The 19,840-nt window shown below is 44.7% G+C and overlaps 1 protein-coding gene across 1 annotated transcript in view; it reads left to right on the top strand.

Annotated features, from left to right (window-relative positions):
* GPR19 (G protein-coupled receptor 19) overlaps positions 1-19,840 on the top strand; it is a 96,590-nt gene that overhangs the window by 57,694 nt on the left and 19,056 nt on the right. The gene's annotated exons all lie outside the window — the stretch shown is intronic.

Genomic DNA, 19,840 nt, shown 5'->3' with positions numbered 1-19,840 from the left:
ATCCAAGAGAATAAAGCAGTATATTGATTATTTAAATTTTCTTAAACATTTTTATTGAGCGTAGACTATGATCAATAAGTGACCTTCCACCCTCACAAGCTCTTAAGAACCAAGCTCTTATATCTCCAAAAACAACCATCTCAAGATTATGTGCTGATAGAACCGTTTCAGCGCACATTGTTGCGCAACTTTAAACTCTACTGAAAGAAAGGATCAAGGAGAGCAAAATAGAGTAAGAAAGATGAAGACAAATTTTCTCCATCCTCACAGTAGCATTTAATCTCAACAAAACCTCCTTGCCCCGGGGAGTAGAGTTGCATTCTCAAGCCCTTCGCAACTCTTATGGTCGGACAGCTGGCCCTTTCAGTCTCCACAAACACCCTCGCTGCTGGCGGATTAAGAAACACGTAGCTTTTCCCTTTGAAATGCACTCTCCGCTTTGCGGGAAAACCATAACGAGGCCTCATGCCAAGCCGCCAACAAATCTTTCTTCATGCTTTGAAGAGCTCTACTTTTAGTTTGCACCACCATACTGAGGTTAGGGAACACTATCCCTTTATTGCCTCTAAAAGGGAGGCATCCATGCCAAGAAGGCTCACGTGTCACTGCTTCTCCTTTTTGAAGGGTGCCCATTTCTGGGACAGTTCCCTGCCCGCTCATCCTCCAGTAACCTCCTACAAATCCTTTTATTGGTAAATATTTTGCTAAGCGGATTTCCCAGGGAGAAATTGCTTACTCTACGGTCGTTCTGACTGTAATAGATGGATAATCACCCCTCCATGTTTTCCCCTCCGGCAAGCGTGGAATACCCAGTATTCTCAGCCAAGAGTCCATGGCCAAATCGTTCAGAGTTTCCACTTCTTTTGTAAACAGACAAACACTGAGACAGTGCAGTCTTTGAAATTTCAGTTTGGCCTCAGTACTTCGTTCCTAGTCATGTAGCAGAGTCTTAGCTTTTATCAGTCGCTGGTCAAGCCCCTTTATTTCAATTAATTTGTCCACTCTTACCTTAAATTCTTCAAGACCCTCCTCGATGGAAGAGACTTTCCTATAAATGCTCTGAATGGTATTTCTCTATTCCCGTGGGTGACCACATTTTCCACTTGTTGAAAAAGTCTCTCTTGTCTGTCACCAGTTTAGTGTTGGCCTCTTTGGGTGTCATTATTAGTCTTCTTGAAGTAATCTCAAGCAAACGACATGCAGTATGTAAAAGCGTGGGTTATTATCTAACATGAGGCGGCATCCGAGAGGATGAGAACATGGCCCATCTGTAGACTGAAGAGTGAGGAGAGGGGAAGACACGTTGTTGTGAGAGAGGAGCGAGTGGAGCTTAGTTAACAGCTGCTTTTCACTTCAGATTTTGGTATTTGTAAGGTGTGATCCAGTGTTTTGTGAACTGGAAGTGCATTCCAAATTCATCGTGAATTTCATAAGAACAATCTTTTGAGGGTAGATGTCTTCCTGAAGCCTGAATATTTAAGATGGAATAAAGTTTGGCTTCTTGGACCTCTTTTCTTCCCGATTAGGTCACGCTTTTATAAGCGGTAGGAAAGCGAGTTAGAATAGACCAGGCTGTTTCTTGTAGATTGAGATTCCAGGGGTTGCAGTTGGAGGGTGATCCGTCTACAGAGTAGAGGACAACTCTAAGGGTGCAAGGCATGTTTTGGGAAGGCCAGTGAATAAGTCCGTACCATATTCAGTCTGTGATATTACTGGTCCTTGTACAGCAAATTTAAGGTATTTCTGGAGAAGAAGAGTTTAATATTGCATAGGAGCTCTGGTTGGCGTCTCAAACTTTTAGTGGCCGTTTTGACATGAGTGTCAAAGATGAGGGACTTACGTTGCCAAATCCCAAGGCCCTTGCCAGATGTCACAAATGTAGGGGTTATTTTGAGTTCCTGCAAGTAGGTGGTCCATCTTTTGGCGAGTCCTTAGAGTTTGTTTAGATGTAGTAGAAGTCTCTCAGATTTCTACTTGTTTGCTCCTGTAAATGTTTTTATGTCTCTAGACTGGCCTAAAAATAACCATAAAAATGTTATGGAGGTCAAGTGACTTGAATAATCTACTCGACCTAACTCAAATACTTTTGATGCATAAACATGTCTAAAATTGTCTGATCCTAGGCAGATATTTTATTTCATCAAGCCACCTTTTTGTCATGAAGCATCTTCAAATATGTACGTTCAGCAAACCCGCTGTACAAAAAAACTCTTTTGCTTGAGTTAGACTTTAGCTCCATGTACAATAAGAGTCTAGCCCACATGCAGGGTATACATGAGCCTTGACTTGCCTCTTAGTTCACTAACAGCATTGTCATTAGTGTGGAGCAGGAATGTTTCTCAGTTCATGGTTAAAAACTCTCCCTTTTAATAAATATATTAATAAAGCATGATGCGCCAGTGCACTGTTATTTACAGACAGCACATTTTCCATTTAAATGGCCACAACATTTTCCACTGACGTGCAGTTTTACTGATAAAACTATAAAACATACAATGTGTGTAAATCTGCTTTCAGCAAATATGTATCCTTTGCACATCACCAAGTTCTGATTTGCTCCTATTATAAGCTTTGTTTCCATCACACTTCAAAATTACAAACAAAATATGCTTTCCTACTTTCCTAACTGCTGTTATAATTATGAATATGTGTACAGTTCATTTACAAGCTATTTAAATGTAGTGTGTTGAAAAGAAACTGAGATTCTACAGTCTTTCCTTTCACACTCCCTGTATCCAAGGACCATTGTCAGACAAAATCATCTAACTTTGCAGTCCGAAAAATAAACACCAATCTGCAGAACAAAATAAGCTGCAATTTGTAGGAAGACATAGGCTGTCATTTGATCTCTGTCTTTTGAATTCACAACAAATGTCACAAAATAAAAACAAGATTTAAAGACCTCTGTATTCCTCATTTACCTACTGGGTGAACAGAACACCTGTTCTTTACCAGCTCATCTCTCTCACTAGAATGGGCCAGTAGGTCCCAAAAATGCCTCACACTGATACAATCTGTCTTGTCATAGAGAGTGGACGAGTAGATTTTTCAAGGCCTGCTAGTTAGTGAAGATGCTTAATTTTTACACAAAAATTGGGTTCATGAGGATGGATTGTGAATGGGTGTGGTAGTGATTAGACCAGTCTAATTTGACAGGGTTAGATTTCCCCAGCACATCCAGCTTTGCACTGTCCAAACACCACAGAGGTACATTTATACGATGTCTAGTGTTCAGCCTTTGTTTTATGCGGGCAGATGTCAGTGTTAGGGAAGGGAGTGATCAATGAGGAATGATTAGAAGTATAGATGGCATTGTTCTGCACCCAGTGAAGTTTAAAGTCTCCAGAAAAGGAGATTGTCACAGGAGGAAAGAAAGTTATTGGGATATAGGCCCTCATTCCAAGTTTGGCGGGCGGCGGTTGCCGCCCGCCAAACTTGGACCGCCAATTGGCCGCTCCGCGGTCAAAAGACCGCGGGGGCCATTCTGACTTTCCTGCTGGGCCGGCGGGCGCCCGCCGGCCCAGCGGCAAAAGGCCTGCAACACAGAAGCCGGCTCCGAATGGAGCCGGCGGTGTTGCAGGTGTGCGACGGGTGCAGTTGCACCCGTCGCGCTTTTCACTGTCTGCTAAGCAGACAGTGAAAAGCATACTGGGGCCCCCAGGGGCCCCAGGACACCCGTTCCCGCCATCCTGTTTCTGGCGGGAAGGGGGTCGGAATCAGGATTCGCCCAGCCGGGGCTAATCCGGCGGGAAACTGCAGGACCCGGTTTTCCGACCGCGGCTTTACAGCCGCGGTCGGAATGGGCAATGAAGCACCGCCAGCCTGTTGGCGGTGCTTCAGTCGTTCGTGGCCCTGGCGGTCAAAGACCGCCAGGGTCAGAATGACCCCTATAGTCTCTAATTTTTCAAAACAGGAATTTTTCTCCAGGGGGTGATACAAAATGTGGAGTCTGAAGGGTGATGTGAGGTTTTTCAGCTCTCAGTGGGGAGGACTTTGAAAAGGTCGGAGCTGTGGGAGTTTAAAAGAGGGAGTCCATGTATGATTGCCACTACTTCTCCCTGTTTGTGCATTCAATGAAGTGGGACTAATTAATATGTTTCTGGTAGCAAAAATCGAGCTGTTGCTTGGAGGGAGAATCAGACCGAGTCTCTTTAAGGACAAGAATGTCAAGCTCGTGCTCTGAGAGCAAAGGTGATATGGCAGCAGCATGAAAGTACTTTGGACGTGTTCCTGTGTCCCAGTGCATGTATGATATTGCAAATGCTTATGCTGATTACATTTCACTGGAAAATATTTCCTCCTTGATTTGGTGTGTCTGGAGCTGGGGGCACACATTGTTGTCTGGGAGCACATGTCGAGGACGCATGCTAGTCAAGGACTCCTGGATATGAGCTTTGCTGTAGATTTTGGAAGGAAGGGGGCATAGGAACAACTGAGGATGGTTTCAGAAAGATGAATTGTCATGTTCTTTAGACAGGGGAGGGACTGCACTGGGAAGAGAAACTGTTAGTTGCCAAATGTGTAATCTGAAATGAGTTGTTAAATTGAAAGCATGGATTGGGTTATAAAAAATGCTTCTGATCTATATCTGGTATTTTGTTTATGATGGTGTTCATGCCCGGAGCAGATGTACAATATAAAAAGCATAATTTGTACCTACATTTTTGTAGTCAGTATGAAAATTAGCTATCCCCGGAGGGATGTTGGAGGTCAGTCTGAAAAGGAGCTGTCTCTTTGGGATGTAGAAGGACAGTCAGCAATGCCTGTCCCCTGGAAGGGATGCGGGAAGTCAATCTAGGAAATTAGATTCTCATACGGATTATGAGGGAGGTCAGTCAGCGCAGTATCCTTCTCCAGAAGATGTCTGTGCTTAGTCTGGGTAGTAACAGTTTCCTGAGTGGAGTGGGGGAGAACTGGAAAGTGCCTGTTCCTTGTGCACGCACAGTTGCTAGACACCATCGGAGGTGCCTGGGCAGGTGTCAGTCACTGGTGGGGGTGGGGGTGGAAATGCTGGATTTGTGCTCAACAAAATTAGAGTGCATATGCATCAGGGGAGAGGTGTTACCAGTGGTCAGGTTCCAATGTAAGAGGAAGGGTGTAGAGAAGGTCTAGAAGGTAATGTCAGTGGCTTGAATCATCTTCACATTTCTGAAGATGCTGATCTGTAACTCACATAATTGATCCTGATATTCAAGAGCTTTCACCATATTTAGATGTTTGTTTGAGATAGTAAAATAGTTACTAAGAGAGGCGATCCACAGATATGTGTGCTTGTATGAAGGAGGAGGCTGGTCTTTACGTTACTTCCCAAAACACCACCATTGGCCCGCCGTTAAAAAAAAAAAAAACATTCCTTGTGATATGTTATACCAGTTTCATTGCGTAGGTTCTACCTAACAGAGGTAACAAACTTCTTCCCAGATTGATGCACAGAGCGTTGGCGGGGCTTTAAGAAGATTGACAGGACTTTAATAACACATCAAACACTTGACCTAGTCTCAGTTGTTCAGCTGTGAGGTCAGACCGTCTTTTGATGGAGAACAATCTTTGCTAGGGTATAGCGGACCTTCCGCCTGACAAATGTAGGTAGAATATGGGTTCTTTGCAAGAATCCATTAGTGTCAGTAAATATTAAATGTGGATAGAGGCAACTGGCCATGACGTTACATCACACCCTTTCTTGTGACTCTGGTCATGAAACCATTTTCTTTTGGGATTTAGGCATATCCATAGGCAGAGGTAGGCACAACCCCTTGCAAAATACCCTTCTGCACAGATGGTGTTTCTTTGTATATGTGTTATCTCAAGTCCCGACTTCTACAGTTATGGAAGGAAGTATGGTTGGAAAGCAAGCCTTTTAAAACCAAAAAATATGCTAATCGCCTTGTCCTCAAAGAGTCCGGCTCACCTTGTCCTTCTTGTCCAATTTCAATGAACAAACACTGCATTTAAACGTTAGGTGTGTGTGGCTCCTCCAGTCTAACTCCTTTCACTGACCTAAATGCCTACTCCCTGTTAAGTCAACTTAGATGATACCTTAAGAATCGGCATCTAAATACTGGTTTCTGGTTTGGTTGAATGAAGAAGTCTAGCGTTGACTGGCAGACTTGGTTTAGCCAGTGCTTGTTTTGTAGTTGTTTTTGTGAAACTTTGTTGGAGGATCTGCGGGCCCCCGCAGCTGTGTGTGTATATGTATGTACAGGGAGTGCAGAATTATGAGGCAAGTTGTATTTTTGAGGATTAATTTTATTATTGAACAACAACCATGTTCTCAATGAACCCAAAAAACTCATTAATATCAAAGCTGAATATTTTTGGAAGTAGTTTTTAGTTTGTTTTTAATTTTAGCTATGTTAGGGGGATATCTGTGTGTGCAGGTGACTATTACTGTGCATAATTATTAGGCAACTTAACAAAAAAATATATATACCCATTTCAATTATTTATTATTACCAGTGAAACCAATATAACATCTCAACATTCACAAATATACATTTCTGACATTCAAAAACAAAACAAAAACAAATCAGTGACCAATATAGCCACCTTTCTTTGCAAGGACACTCAAAAGCCTGCCATCCATGGATTCTGTCAGTGTTTTGATCTGTTCACCATCAACATTGCGTGCAGCAGCAACCACAGCCTCCCAGACACTGTTCAGAGAGGTGTACTGTTTTCCCTCCTTGTAAATCTCACATTTGATGATGGACCACAGGTTCTCAATGGGGTTCAGATCAGGTGAACAAGGAGGCCATGTCATTAGATTTCCTTCTTTTATACCCTTTTTTGCCAGCCACGCTGTGGAGTACTTGGACGCGTGTGATGGAGCATTGTCCTGCATGAAAATCATGTTTTTCTTGAAGGATGCAGACTTCTTCCTGTACCACTGCTTGAAGAAGGTGTCTTCCAGGAACTGGCAGTAGGACTGGGAGTTGAGCTTGACTCCATCCTCAACCCGAAAAGGCCCCACAAGCTCATCTTTGATGATACCAGCCCAAACCAGTACTCCACCTCCACCTTTCTGGCGTCTGAGTCGGACTGGAGCTCTCTGCCCTTTACCAATCCAGCCACGGGCCCATCCATCTGGCCCATCAAGACTCACTCTCATTTCATCAGTCCATAAAACCTTAGAAAAATCAGTCTTGAGATATTTCTTGGCCTAGTCTTGACGTTTCAGCTTGTGTGTCTTGTTCAGTGGTGGTCGTCTTTCAGCCTTTCTTACCTTGGCCATGTCTCTGAGTATTGCACACCTTGTGCTTTTGGGCACTCCAGTGATGAAATATGGCCAAACTGGTGGCAAGTGGCATTGTGGCAGCTGCACGCTTGACTTTTCTCAGTTCATGGGCAGTTATTTTGCGCCTTGGTTTTTCCACACGCTTCTAGCAACCCTGTTGACTATTTTGAATGAAACGCTTGATTGTTCGATGATCACGCTTCAGAAGCTTTGCAATTTTAAGAGTGCTGCATCCCTCTGCAAGATATCTCACTATTTTTTACTTTTCTGAGCCTGTCAAGTCCTTCTTTTGACCCATTTTGCCAAAGGAAAGGAAGTTGCCTAATAATTATGCACACCTGATATAGGGTGTTGATGTCATTAGACCACACCCCTTCTCATTACAGAGATGCACATCACCTAATATGCTTAATTGGTAGTAGGCTTTCGAGCCTATACAGCTTGGAGTAAGACAACATGCATAAAGAGGATGATGTGGTCAAAATACTCATTTGCCTAATAATTCTGCACTCCCTGTATGTATGTATGTATATATATATATATATATATATATGCGCCCACATTATGATATTTAGTATTTCCTGACAGTGGAATGCCCCTGGTGCCATGCCAGTGGGCAGGCGGAGGGATACCTGCTCATAATGAGCTCGTGCGCACGCCTTGGACAGGACTTGGGCTGAGGGAGCCGAAGTTCTTGGAAAAACACCTTTGCACGTGTTTATTTTAATCCAGGAGAAAATTGGCCAGTACCTTCGGCATTCACTGCTCCCTTGGTGGCACGCGTAAGAGGCCTCAGCCGCTCACATCTGCCAGAGATTGATAGGTGCGGAAGTAATTTAACCTCTTCCTAGGCCTTAAGTATGAGTGAAGTCTACTGCCGACGTGTCCCTTTGAACGTTGGCAATTTGTGCAGGTTTGGGAGCACGACAGTCAGGGGCGTATAGAGCAGACGATCAGTAATGTGGCGCATTAATGTGTAACACTTTTTTTTATGCCTTGTTTTTGTTTGACAATACGCGTTTCATTTGTGGGTGAAACGAAATGTGTGTTTCATTGTAGCAGGTGTCCTGTCCCATACCTCCTTCAGTAAGGTTGGAAGTGTAGGGGAACAGCCCGTGAGGTAGATATTCGGCCTGGATCGTGCATGGCGTCCTGAGCCACTCAAGGTGTTTTAGAACCACTCATGGGTTTTAGCCTGCACCTTGGGGACGGTCTGTGGCGTAGATATTCGGCCTGGGTCGTGCATGACGCCCTGAGCGACTCGTGGTTTTTAGCCAGCAGCGTGGGGACAGCCTGTGACGTTGAATGTTAGGCCTGCATTATATTGGCTTTAGGCCAGCAGTTTGGTAATAGCCCGTGACGTAGAAATTCGGCCTGCATCATGCATAACGCCCTGAGCTACTCGCGGCGTTTTAGCCAGCAGCAGATAAATTGCTAGGATTTTTTTTTTTGCTTTCAGTGTTTACTTGTTTTCAGTATTAGCCATAACAAATACATCTAAATAGAATTAAAACCATCAGGGGAAAAAACCTAGGAACTAAAAGGTTAAAAATCTACTATGAGGGAGTCATGTAACCAATTACATGTGGCAGGCGCCTGGCATTGCAGGGCTACCCCCAAACTAAAGCCTATTTTGGTCTCCTCACCATATTCCAGGATGCCCGTAGGTTTTGTTGCAGGAAGATATCTTAGTCAGGGTATTATTACCTTCCACCCTTTAGAAGAGGAACTGTAAGGGCGCTTCCCTCCTTTGCCAAGAACTAGTAAGGAACTGATACGTAGACATTCTTTGGCGCTATGACTGAAGGAGAAGTCTTGTGGCAGGCATTCTGCGTGAGAAACTGATGGGCAAGCATTATGTGGTGTGCAAGTTACGGGCAGGCGTTTTGTAGCGCAATAATTAACGGACAAGCATTCTGCTGCGGTATTCAGTGCCAATGTTCCGTTGGCACAGAACCCCCGGTGATCATGGGCATCCGTTTGGACCTTTCAACATATATTTGCCATGATTGATAAATTACATATTTATATTTATCGTTATTACCAATGTCGAGTATCATCACTACACTGTTCGCTGGGTTCAATATGGTTGTAACTGCCCAATTCGATGTCACTGGAATTTCAGGGACTGAAACACTTTAAATTGCCTATCACGGGTGTACCTTGGGGATTCGTTATGTTGGCACCTTAGTTTTTGCACACGGAGAAGGAGATGTGTGCGGAAATGAGCTTACACTCGCACCTCACGTCTTTAGCCAGATATGTGCTCCTAGTTGTGCAGATACCGGAGCATCCGTCAGTCACACAGGCACGCGCTGGAATCTGGAATATTGGTGGGATCTGGGCACATTTGTCCAGCTGCCACACAAGATAGGGCACAAAGCAGGCAAGTTGCGAAAATGTCCCTTTTGCCTGCTTTCCACATTTGGTCTCCACTGTGCTCGTGACACGCATGAGCCGTGGACCCTAAATTTACCATCCCTACGCATATCGAGATGTAAACAACATTCGTCAATAACAAATTATTTTCCCAAACTAATCGAAATGTACACAGTATTTTAAATCCTCGCTCTAGAAGGTATCCCTGGTTATCACTGGGACTGTAGTTTAGTTTCCACCTACCTTCTCCAGTTATAACCTATTTACCCACTCGGTAACATATGATTTTGCTGCATTCTGCTAGACAGTATAATATTGGCTCCTCATACTGTATGACCAGAGATGTGTTCTTAGAGGTCGCTCTATATGGTTCAAGACAATTGAGAACCGAACAGTATTAAAAGCAACCCTTAATGCAACTGAAAGATTGATTATAGGCTCTAAAATCAGTCACATCACGCATGTGCACTGGTTCAGCTTGAACGGCTTCCATTGCATGCCATGTCCATGTTCACGTTAAACGGAGTCATCTTTAAAGCTCTGAAGCTAAACACAACTTAATATCTAAGCAACTCAAGATAACCAGAACAAGAATACCTCTTGGTTCAGCAAACAAGCTCCACTTACGAGCCTAAGACTGTAGAAAGATCGTAACACGTTCTTTCTCAGGCTTTTGTCCTGAAATATTGAACACTATACTCCCAGAGACAAGGCAGAACAGGCTCCTTCTCAAACACCTCAAGTCCTTTGTAAACCTTTCGCCAATCTTCCCTTTACCATTATTCTACCAAACTAACTCCCAAACGTATCAACTAACATGTATTTTTCTTACAATCATAGGTTGCTAACATAAGTTTCAAAAGCTCAACTATGTGTTTGTATAATTGTATATATGAACTAATAGTAACATAAAGGCATATGCTGCCTTAGTCTTCCCAACTTCTGTATAGTACTCTTACACCCTTTGAGATAAAGGTCTGGCTACAATATCAAATTGTAACTACCTCTTGCAAGATGGGCTAATGATTGTGATCACATAACCTACACCTCTGTTTTTTTTGGGGTACCCAATTCAAGTGCTTGCCAAAGAAGCACCGGTTCGATCAGTGACCCTACTGGTTTTGAGGTCTTGCATGTGTAAGCATGGGCTCTTGCTTGCAACAGTTAATGTATTCAACAAGGGGCTTGAACCCGCCTGTTATTTACCATTCGTGGGCTTCATTGTCACTCTCATTTGATGCCTTCTAATTGAACAGCATGAGCCAGCTTCACTTCCTCTTCTTTCTGCTAGAGCATGGACCAAGTACTGATTGCTACATCTGGGTTAGGGTCCTTCCACTGCTGGCAGTGTGCGTGAAGTACTATTTTGTTATTCACTTTATTCTTCCCCTGCTGTCCTTATTGCTCCCCCACCTCGTCTGCACTGCTTCACCCACTCCTGCTCTGTCACTGTTACTTTTTCTCCTCCCACCCTCATTCATGTTGCTTCATCAAATCCCACCCTCATTCATGTTGCTTCTTCCCCTCCCATCCTCATCCGTGTTCTTCCCCTCCCATCCGTGTTCTTCTATCACTCTCACCCACCCGCACATGTTGCTTATTCTCATCGCACCCCGTCCGATCCCCTCTCATCCCTTCATTGTCCCTCTTGCTTATTCCCCTACTTCTCATCGCCATAAGGAGAGAAAAAAGTGCTATGCAGAAGCCAGCGATGGCCGCTTCATAGCGCTTTTTTTTTACTGTATTGTTCCCTCCTTCATCCATCCATCCAACCTTCCATGTACAGTCTTGTCCATTTATCTATACACGTGCCCATTCAACAGTTCTTTCATCCAATCAGTCACTAATCTGCACAAGTACACATAACATCATCAATCAATGCCTTTTCATTAAAAACGTACGTGTTTGCGTTTCCTTTTCATTGCAACCTTTTCATTTCAGTAATGACAGTTTACAGTGAGCTCTGTTTCACATGCAGGTAGGAATCGTCCTCCGCATCAAGGAAAAAATATGTGGGAAAACAAACTCTTGTATATCAAATATAGTTGCATTCACTGTTGCAAACTTGGGTACGAAACCCACTACAGCAACGAGCCTTAAAAGCAAAGCAAGAAAGGAGCAAAACTATTGAATTTTACTTCAAAAGAAGTATAACTGGATAACAATAATACGTTGTTAGGAAGCACCAACACAAAGGAAGAAGATAAAGGTGATATTTTAATTTTTTTTGTCACAAAATCTTACACTAAATCAAAAATGTAAATCAACTTTGGCATACTCTCAAACATGATTGTGATCTTCATAGTATAACATTTCTACATCACAAGGTCACCAAAATTGTATTACTCAGTAGATCAGGAGGAACACAACTAGGTATCTTATCCTGGTGCGAAGGCAGAAGTCGCAACTTTTCATGACTTCTGAAAAAGGTGATGACATTGCATCCAGGGCTTAAAAGAACAGTGTGCCAGTGTGTAATGACTTCGTTTTTTCTGGCTGCAGGATTTATTTTAAGAATGCCAAGCTTGAAGTTGTTCCAGTGTACACCATGCAAACCACCTTGCCAGGAAGGAAGGTGCAGAGCCCAAAAATATCTGTTTCCGGTCACAGGTTGGAAGAGAGTCCTTTTCCTGACTGGAAGCGAGGGAGACAGAGGTTTTAGGGACTTTACTCAATTGGTTTGTCATTGGGGTACATACACCTTCACAGTCCAATCCAAATCAAATTATAGAGTGCAAAGTTATCACCCCCAGGGGTATCCAGGCGCTGGGAGTGGTGGCTGTGAGCTGGTGGGCTTATTCCTCAAAGAGCCATGTTTTGAGCTTTCTCATGAAATCAATAAGGGTGTGCGTGGTACTCACCGGAGTAGGTAGGTTATTCCTGTACTTGGCAGCGAGGTAGAAGAAGACGTGGCCTCCACTTCGGTGCAACAAATGATCGGGATTTGGGCCACGATGTATGCACGTAAAAGCTGTGCCAAATGGTATAAATAATAATTAAATAAGAGGGTTGATAGATCCCGAAGTGGCACCCCAACTAATGACCACCCTCAGGGAGGGCTCAGAAAGAGGGTGTGAAATAGTTTGGGTAGGGCTAGGGCAAAACAACGCAGCCCCTTTTGAGTGAGTGGTAATATGCACCAAGGCTTGTGTAGGGAAGGATGATCAACAGTGGCAAACTTGGTAAACCGTTTTGAGCAAAATTAGTGGCCCACACCACAAGCACCCACTGCCGTCCTTTGATCATCGAGCACTGACATTGCTCCTGGATGGAAGCCTTTCTGGAAAGAGTGCAGGATCCCAATGGATTCGGCATACATTGCAAAGTGACGGCTTTCTCAGTGTTTGTATTTATGTATGTGGAAGTTCTGAATTGGCATGAACGTTTTTTAATTCTTTGGGGCCAAACATCGTTTTTTTTTGTTTGCTTTTTAATTATACTGCGACCATTGCAATGTCGAGGGCATCAAGAGCAGGGCCCGAGGAGACTAAAAAGTTAATTATCATTCACAAAATGCAAGGTGTGCTTGCCGTATTCTTAATTTGTTTTTTTTAACATGGATTATTGCATGGCTGTAACAGCCCCCTGAAAAGAAAGAGGTAACCACAGCAGAGTCCAAATACAGAAACAGATGGAGGACATCAGGAGGTAAATGATTATTTAAAAGGGTTCAACCAATTTTACAATCTCACAGGACCTTTTCAGTGGAAAGAGAGAGGATTTCTAGTATTCTTTTATTTTCTTTTGTTTAATGAATGCTTGGTTCCCCTACACATAACCAACTTGTACAGAAGGTGAGGTTGATTTCTCGTTTGTTTCCAGTAGCAGTCTTCGTAGCCTTGCTTAGTCTCAGTGTTATGGGTTTGATGCCATTGGTATTTTAGATGCAGTCGTTTCAGTATAAATCTCCCAAACAAGGATTTAACCATTTCTTATCAGAGTTTCGGGTTTATGTTGGACTGATTTTTCTTGCGGCATCGATGCTTCGATTACACGTAGAAAGCAGAAGTGTGAGGCCTAGTGCTCCAGTGGAGCAGTGATTTAACTTTCAGTGGCATTACATCAGCAATGCTTGAACTCTCACTATTGGTGGGATGATCTTTGGTTAATGCTATTGACATTTTACTGATTATTCAACTCCATAGCGAGTTTTGATAATCAGGAGATTTAAACCTAAAATGAAAATAAAGATAAAAAAACAGTTTTTAAAGGCATAATTAGTCTTTTCTTAGTCATTGCATTGATTCAAAGCCTTTAAGAACATTCTTGTGGAATGGAACCACCTCTGTTTACCGGCCTGTTTGGTTTGTTTCTGTATCGTGTATCTCGGAGTGGATTTCAAGATGGAGTCCCTGCTTCCTTTTTTATTATTATTCTTCAGAAGCAGGTGGTGTGCAGGATACACTCCATGGATTACATCTGCATTATACACCCCTTCTACTAACTAATGGAAATAAGCAGTTCCTTTATGCAGTCCTTAGACACCCATTCGAAGCATTTGGTGCAGTGCCGTCGGGTCTCTTGAGAAATTAAGATGTCCAGAGAGCCACGAAGAGTTTTGGAGGATTTGCCGATTTTACCCTGTAAGAAAAAAAACTTTAACCTAGGGAAGGAACAAGGTGGCCTTGAACTTATCCCAGATCAAGAATGGTCTTTTTCTGCTCCTTGGAGCTTTCTGCTTTGATTTCCGGCATTGCACATGCAGCTGTTTTTTATACCGTTTTTAGTCTTGTTTTGTTTGGTAGATGCTGTGAACAGACAGCCGAAGACAGCTGCACTCCTTTGTGGTCAGCGAATGTCGGTTGTTGTGGTGTGGACAAGGCCCAACAGCTTCTTTCCCAAGTCCTCTTTTCTGTTCGGTAAGGAGACTGCAAGGTATGTCCCCACACGCCATACCTACTCATGCTCGGGGCAGTGTGGTGTACATTACACCACTTGGCTAGATGGAAGGGTGTACTCGGATGTGCTTTGTCCCCCTCCTCCCTGGAGGGAAGAATTGAAGCAGAGAAAATGTTTGTCTTTGGTTACCTTAGACTTGAATGAGGGAACATCTTTGCCTCCTTCCACAGATCCAGGCTCTGTTTCAAAGTAGTGATAGAAATCCACTATGGCCTTCTTCATGAGTAGATCACTGCAGCTCGTCAGGGCGACTTGGTAATCAGGCCCCCATCTTTTACCAACTCACAATGGCTAAGGGAAACGTTGTTCTTTTCATTTTCTGGATTAAATTCCTAGTTGGCCTCGGATAGCATGTTGCTACCTGTGATGTGACAACCAAGTAGTTGTAAGCCGATTTCACAAGGGAAAAGAAGGTATGGATCCTGGGATATTTGGAGTGAAAGGTTGCAGGGATCCGTGATATTTGTTAGGGTTGTGTTGAAAATAAAGACGATATTAAAAAGTAAAAAAAATCTACCGAGATGTACAGTAATAAAAAGTGTGATACACTTGAGGATCCTCTGTCATGGTGTAAGGTTCCTTGTGAATCGTGCGCTCCATTAACTTGTTTTTGTTTGTATTCACGTGGGAATCTGCAGAAGATTTCTGGAAAGTGAGGAGGTGGCCTAAAGTCTGTGAAAGAGAAAGCAGATGTTGAGGGGGATGGTGTTGTGTAGGGTGGTGGCTGCACAGCTATAAATAGCTGATGTTGTTCTGCATATTCAGCGGTGCATCGCTGTTGACTTGGCGGACTCTGACATGGTTCCTAAATGCAGGGCCACCCCCTCCTTTTCCAGCTGTTGTTTTTGTCATTATCAGTTAGTTCACTCATATAATGCAGAGAAATTGGCCAATAGCAGCCGGGCTGCAGGTATGGATCCCTTTATATAAACATAAGGTAGGCGTCAGATCTGGAAAAGTAGTAAGGCTTTCCACTCTACAGTTGTCTGTAGGGTTTGTCAGTCTTGTCGACCAAGCTTCTGGAGCGTCAATGTTTTCAACTGGAAAGTGGCGGTGGGAGGTGCTCAGGAAAAAGAGTTCTCCGGGGAGACTGTCTACCAGGACATTTGATGGTGGATCATGTTATGTTAGGCTCTGTATTCGCACAGCTCACCCGGGAGTGTGTCCTGGCATCTTTCGGTATCCCCCTTCTCTGGATCTCCACACGGGGTCAGTCCCAGAAGACGAGCCACAGAGACAGACCATCTGCTAAACAGGTTATTCACCAAGAAAGGAAACCTGAAGCACACGCTACAAAACCCTCAAATAAAAAATGAGCAAACTTGGTAGGCCATTGCCCGTCCTGTTTCTCACCATGAGCCTGTGTGTGCTTCTGAGAGGAGTCCGGGGGGGGGGGGGGAGAGATCGGCTGCTCATCTGGAATTTCCTCTCTTTCCAATTAAAAGAAAAGGGGGCATAAACACCTGTAGCAGAAGGGTTTGTGTTTTGTAGCACAGACATTGCAAATTAAATAATTGTTAGTACTCGATGCAAAAATTAAAGATGAGAGAGAGGTATGTCATAGGATTATTAAACTGTATCTGAAATAAAGATGGTAATTCAGGCAGTAGGGCAATCACATGCCTGGAAACTGGCACTGATAGCCTTTGGTCTCCCCCCAGATGCAAGGCGTGGTCTTGCAACTCGGGCTTAAACTCAGGGATGCTCGTCACAGTTTTTTGGTTCTGCGTGTTTGGTGTGGCTTGTTCTTCTCGGATAGATTTACGCCTGACACTACATACATTTGAAAGCAATTAAGAGATTCTTGAATTCTGCATTCTGGAGTAGGCAGAAGGCTGCACATCTTGAAGGTCAAAGCAGAGTTTAGTTGTCTTTGAGGTCATGTGATACTTTGGATCAAAGGTTGTAATGAAAGTTTACTGTCTGTAATGGACTAGAGTGATGGATAAGCTTCTTCTCACAGTTAAAATCTAGAAGCTACAGAACGTGACTGCTGATCACTTTGTTTTCATAGAGATTTTCATCAGCTTGTTGTAAACCCCTCTGTGTTCAGCAGTTCTGCATTTCGCACTCTTTCCTGAATACGCCAGGCCAGATGCAGTACCGTGGGCATACTGGTGGCCATCTTTGTATGGGCAGCAGAGCATTTGAGATTGCCACACCTGGTAGCTCAGTTCGCCAGGTTCAGCAAGCGCTAGTTCGCTTCTTGCTGAACAAGTGTTGAAAGTGCAGTTTGCAGACGAACAACTTAGTGGGGTTTCTGTAGTGGCAGCTTCGTTATCGGCGCGTGTTGCTAGTAGGCTTCCTCTTGGCTCTTGGATGTATGGCTTGTTTGCCTGGTGCGGCCCATGGTCAGATGATGATATCCTCCTCTGTACAAAATGGATTTACTTCTACGCTTTCTGGGCAGGTAAATGTTGTGGTGCAGAATTTGAACCTGTCAGGCACTCGGTAAGCACCTTCGTCAGTGAAGGTCAATGTTTTGGCATCCATTTGCACTCGCATCGCCTTCTACATGTGATGCATTTGAAACCCTCACCAAATAATAGCGCATATATGCTGTGGCGAGCACGCGAGGGCAGGCTCTGTCCATAGCAGATGCTGCGTGCACGGATCAGAATGCACACCCGTGTCAGAGCGGCTGGTGCCGAGAGGGTGCCAGGCAGTGTGTGCGCTGCACACGGGTCATTAATCCACGCCGTACATACACGGCGGCGCGTGCCTGGGGAATCATCATCTGTTACCGAAGGCCGCCTTCATTTCCCAGCGCCAGGCTGCTGGCCGCGGTGCTGAATACCTGGAGAACATTAATCAAGGCAATTACTGCTCTCCCGAGCGGGCGAGTCTCTGGCGGTTCCTTCGGAGGGCGTGCTCCGCAGAGCCGGGCTTTCCTCGGAGAGAGAGGAGTGTGGGTCTGAAGCTGTGCGTTAGTAAAGAGTCCTGATTCCGAGGTGTCCTGAGATGGAGAGGGGGACAGATAGACCGATGCAGGCCTAGAGCAGGGCGGTGGACTCGGAGCCGTTCACGAGGCAGGCGCCCCTCTGCTGAGGTATCCTGAGAGGGAGGGAAGGATGAGGGAGAGGGATGCGGACCGATATCAGGGCGGTGAACTCTGAACTGTCTACGAGCCAGGTGCCCTGCTGCCGACGTTTCCTCAGAGAGAGATGGGAAGAGGTGTGGGTGGGCCTGGAGCAGGGGTGGTGGACTCTGAGCTGTGCACGAGACTGTTGCTGAGGTTTCCTCCGAGAGAGAGAGAGGTGCGGGCTTGGAGTAGGGTCTATGGACTCTGTCCTGTCCAAGAAGCATATGCAAAAAAAACAAGCATTTGCAATGCAATAGGTCTCGCGTTTGCTTGAGCTGCAGCTATTAGCATTGTAAACTCCTAACCGGACTTTTCTTGCCACATAAATTGAAAATGAAAATAAAACAGTTTCACAAAACTAACTGAACTTTTCTTGCCATATAAACTGAAAAGTAAAAGTTTCACATAAGTGACCTCACGGCTATCGTCAGTGCAAAGCAGACACACAAAGGGAAATAAAAGTTCACTCGTAGTGAAACCTGTCAGCAAAAGTGCAGTTATCCATGTAACCGGAACCGACAAAAGTGCACTTAACTATGTAACAGGGTCGATGTCATGCAAATCGCTCAACTTCTGCCCAGCGAGATCACACTGTGAAAAAAGAGAAAAGGTAGTCCAGAAACCTAGTGGAAAACGTGGAGCTTCGTATGTTTTCAGTACTTGGTCGCTGCGCTCGAGGAGGGCTAAACACTGGAAAAGGCATGACTTATGCATGCCTTTCAGTAATGAAAGAAAGCAGATTTTAGAAGGCAAGCTCACGAACCAATGAAAGAAACTGACGTGACATAGGCGTGGTTTAAAGCCCAAAGAGAGATTACAACACAGGACGGAGTGCGCTCGCCCATAACAAGGTGATGGATTTAATGTTTGAATTAATCTCAGCCACTGGCAATTGCTTGGGGCGGCCGCTTCCACTCCATTGTTTTTTTTTTTTTTTTGCCCACCATGCCATCCTAGTTTGGACCCAGCCATATGCAAATCAGTCTTATACCTGCTCCCCATGGGAACAGTCCAACCTGAACTGGCAGGCTAAGTCCTCCCTGGATTGCAAACTTGCAAACATGCATTTCTGTTCCAGTTCCGGGGTACCACCCCTCATTTGGGTTGAACTGTTTCCGTGGGGATCAGGGTCAAGTCTGACTTGCATATGGCTGGGTCCAAACTGTGGTGGCACAGTGGGCTAAAAATATCGATTGGGATGCAACCCAAGTGATTGCCACTGGCTGAGATTAATTCAAGCTTTAGATCCATCAACCCGTTGTTTTTGCATTTGCCGCCCTAAGTGCGCCCAGTATGCCCAGACTTTGGTCCAGGGCTCACAGTGCCACTGGATTCAACCTACACTGGCTGATGAGGGGAGATACCCCAAAACCGGTCTCATGATGCTTGTTTCTGGTCCAGGGAGGACCTGGCTTAGCAGTTTGGGTTGGACTGTTCTCAAGGGTAGCAGAGTCAAGACTGATTTGCATATGACTGGGTCCAAACTGGGGTGGCATGGTGTGTAAAGAAAACAATGGATTGAGATGCGGCCCGAGCAATTGCCACTGGCTAAGATTGATTCAAGCATTCCATCCATCAGTTTGTTGTTTTTGCATTTGCCACCCTAAGTGAGCGGGATAGACTCAGATGTGAATCCCGGGCTCTTTGTGCTACTGGATTTAAGCCAGCCTGGCTGATGAGGGGTGATACCCCGAAACCGGTCCCAGGATGCCAGTTTCTGGTCCAGGGAGTACCTGGTGTGACAGTTTAAGCTGGACTGTTCCCATGGGTAACAGGGTCAAGATTCATGTGCATATGGCTGGGTCCAAACTGGGGTGGTGTGGTGGGTAAAGAAACAATGGATTAGGATGTGGCCAGAGCAATTGCCAGTGGCTGAGATTGGGATGGATAGATATATATATATGACAGGCATCCTGCTGCTGAGGTTTCTTCAGAGAGAGACTGGGAGGGGTGTGGCCCTGGAAAGGTGTGAGCCTGGAACAAGGGCATTGGAATCTGAGCTGTCTACAAAACAGGCACCATGCAGCTGAGGTTTCCCTCAGAGAGAAAGGGGTGGGGGCCTAGAGCAGGAGCGGTGGACTTGGAGCTGTCCACGAATCAGGTGCCCTTGCTGCCAAGCTTTCTTCAGAGGGATACACAGAAACAGGAAGAGGTTTGGGCCTGGGGCAGTGGAGTCTTAGTTGTCCACGTGGCAGGCACCCTGCTGCCAAGGTTTCCTCAGAGAAAGGGAGGCTACCTGAGAGCAA

This window comes from Pleurodeles waltl, chromosome 4_1, assembly GCF_031143425.1.
Source record: "Pleurodeles waltl isolate 20211129_DDA chromosome 4_1, aPleWal1.hap1.20221129, whole genome shotgun sequence".
NCBI lineage: Eukaryota > Metazoa > Chordata > Amphibia > Caudata > Salamandridae > Pleurodeles > Pleurodeles waltl.
This window is presented reverse-complemented; position numbering and strand designations above follow the sequence as displayed.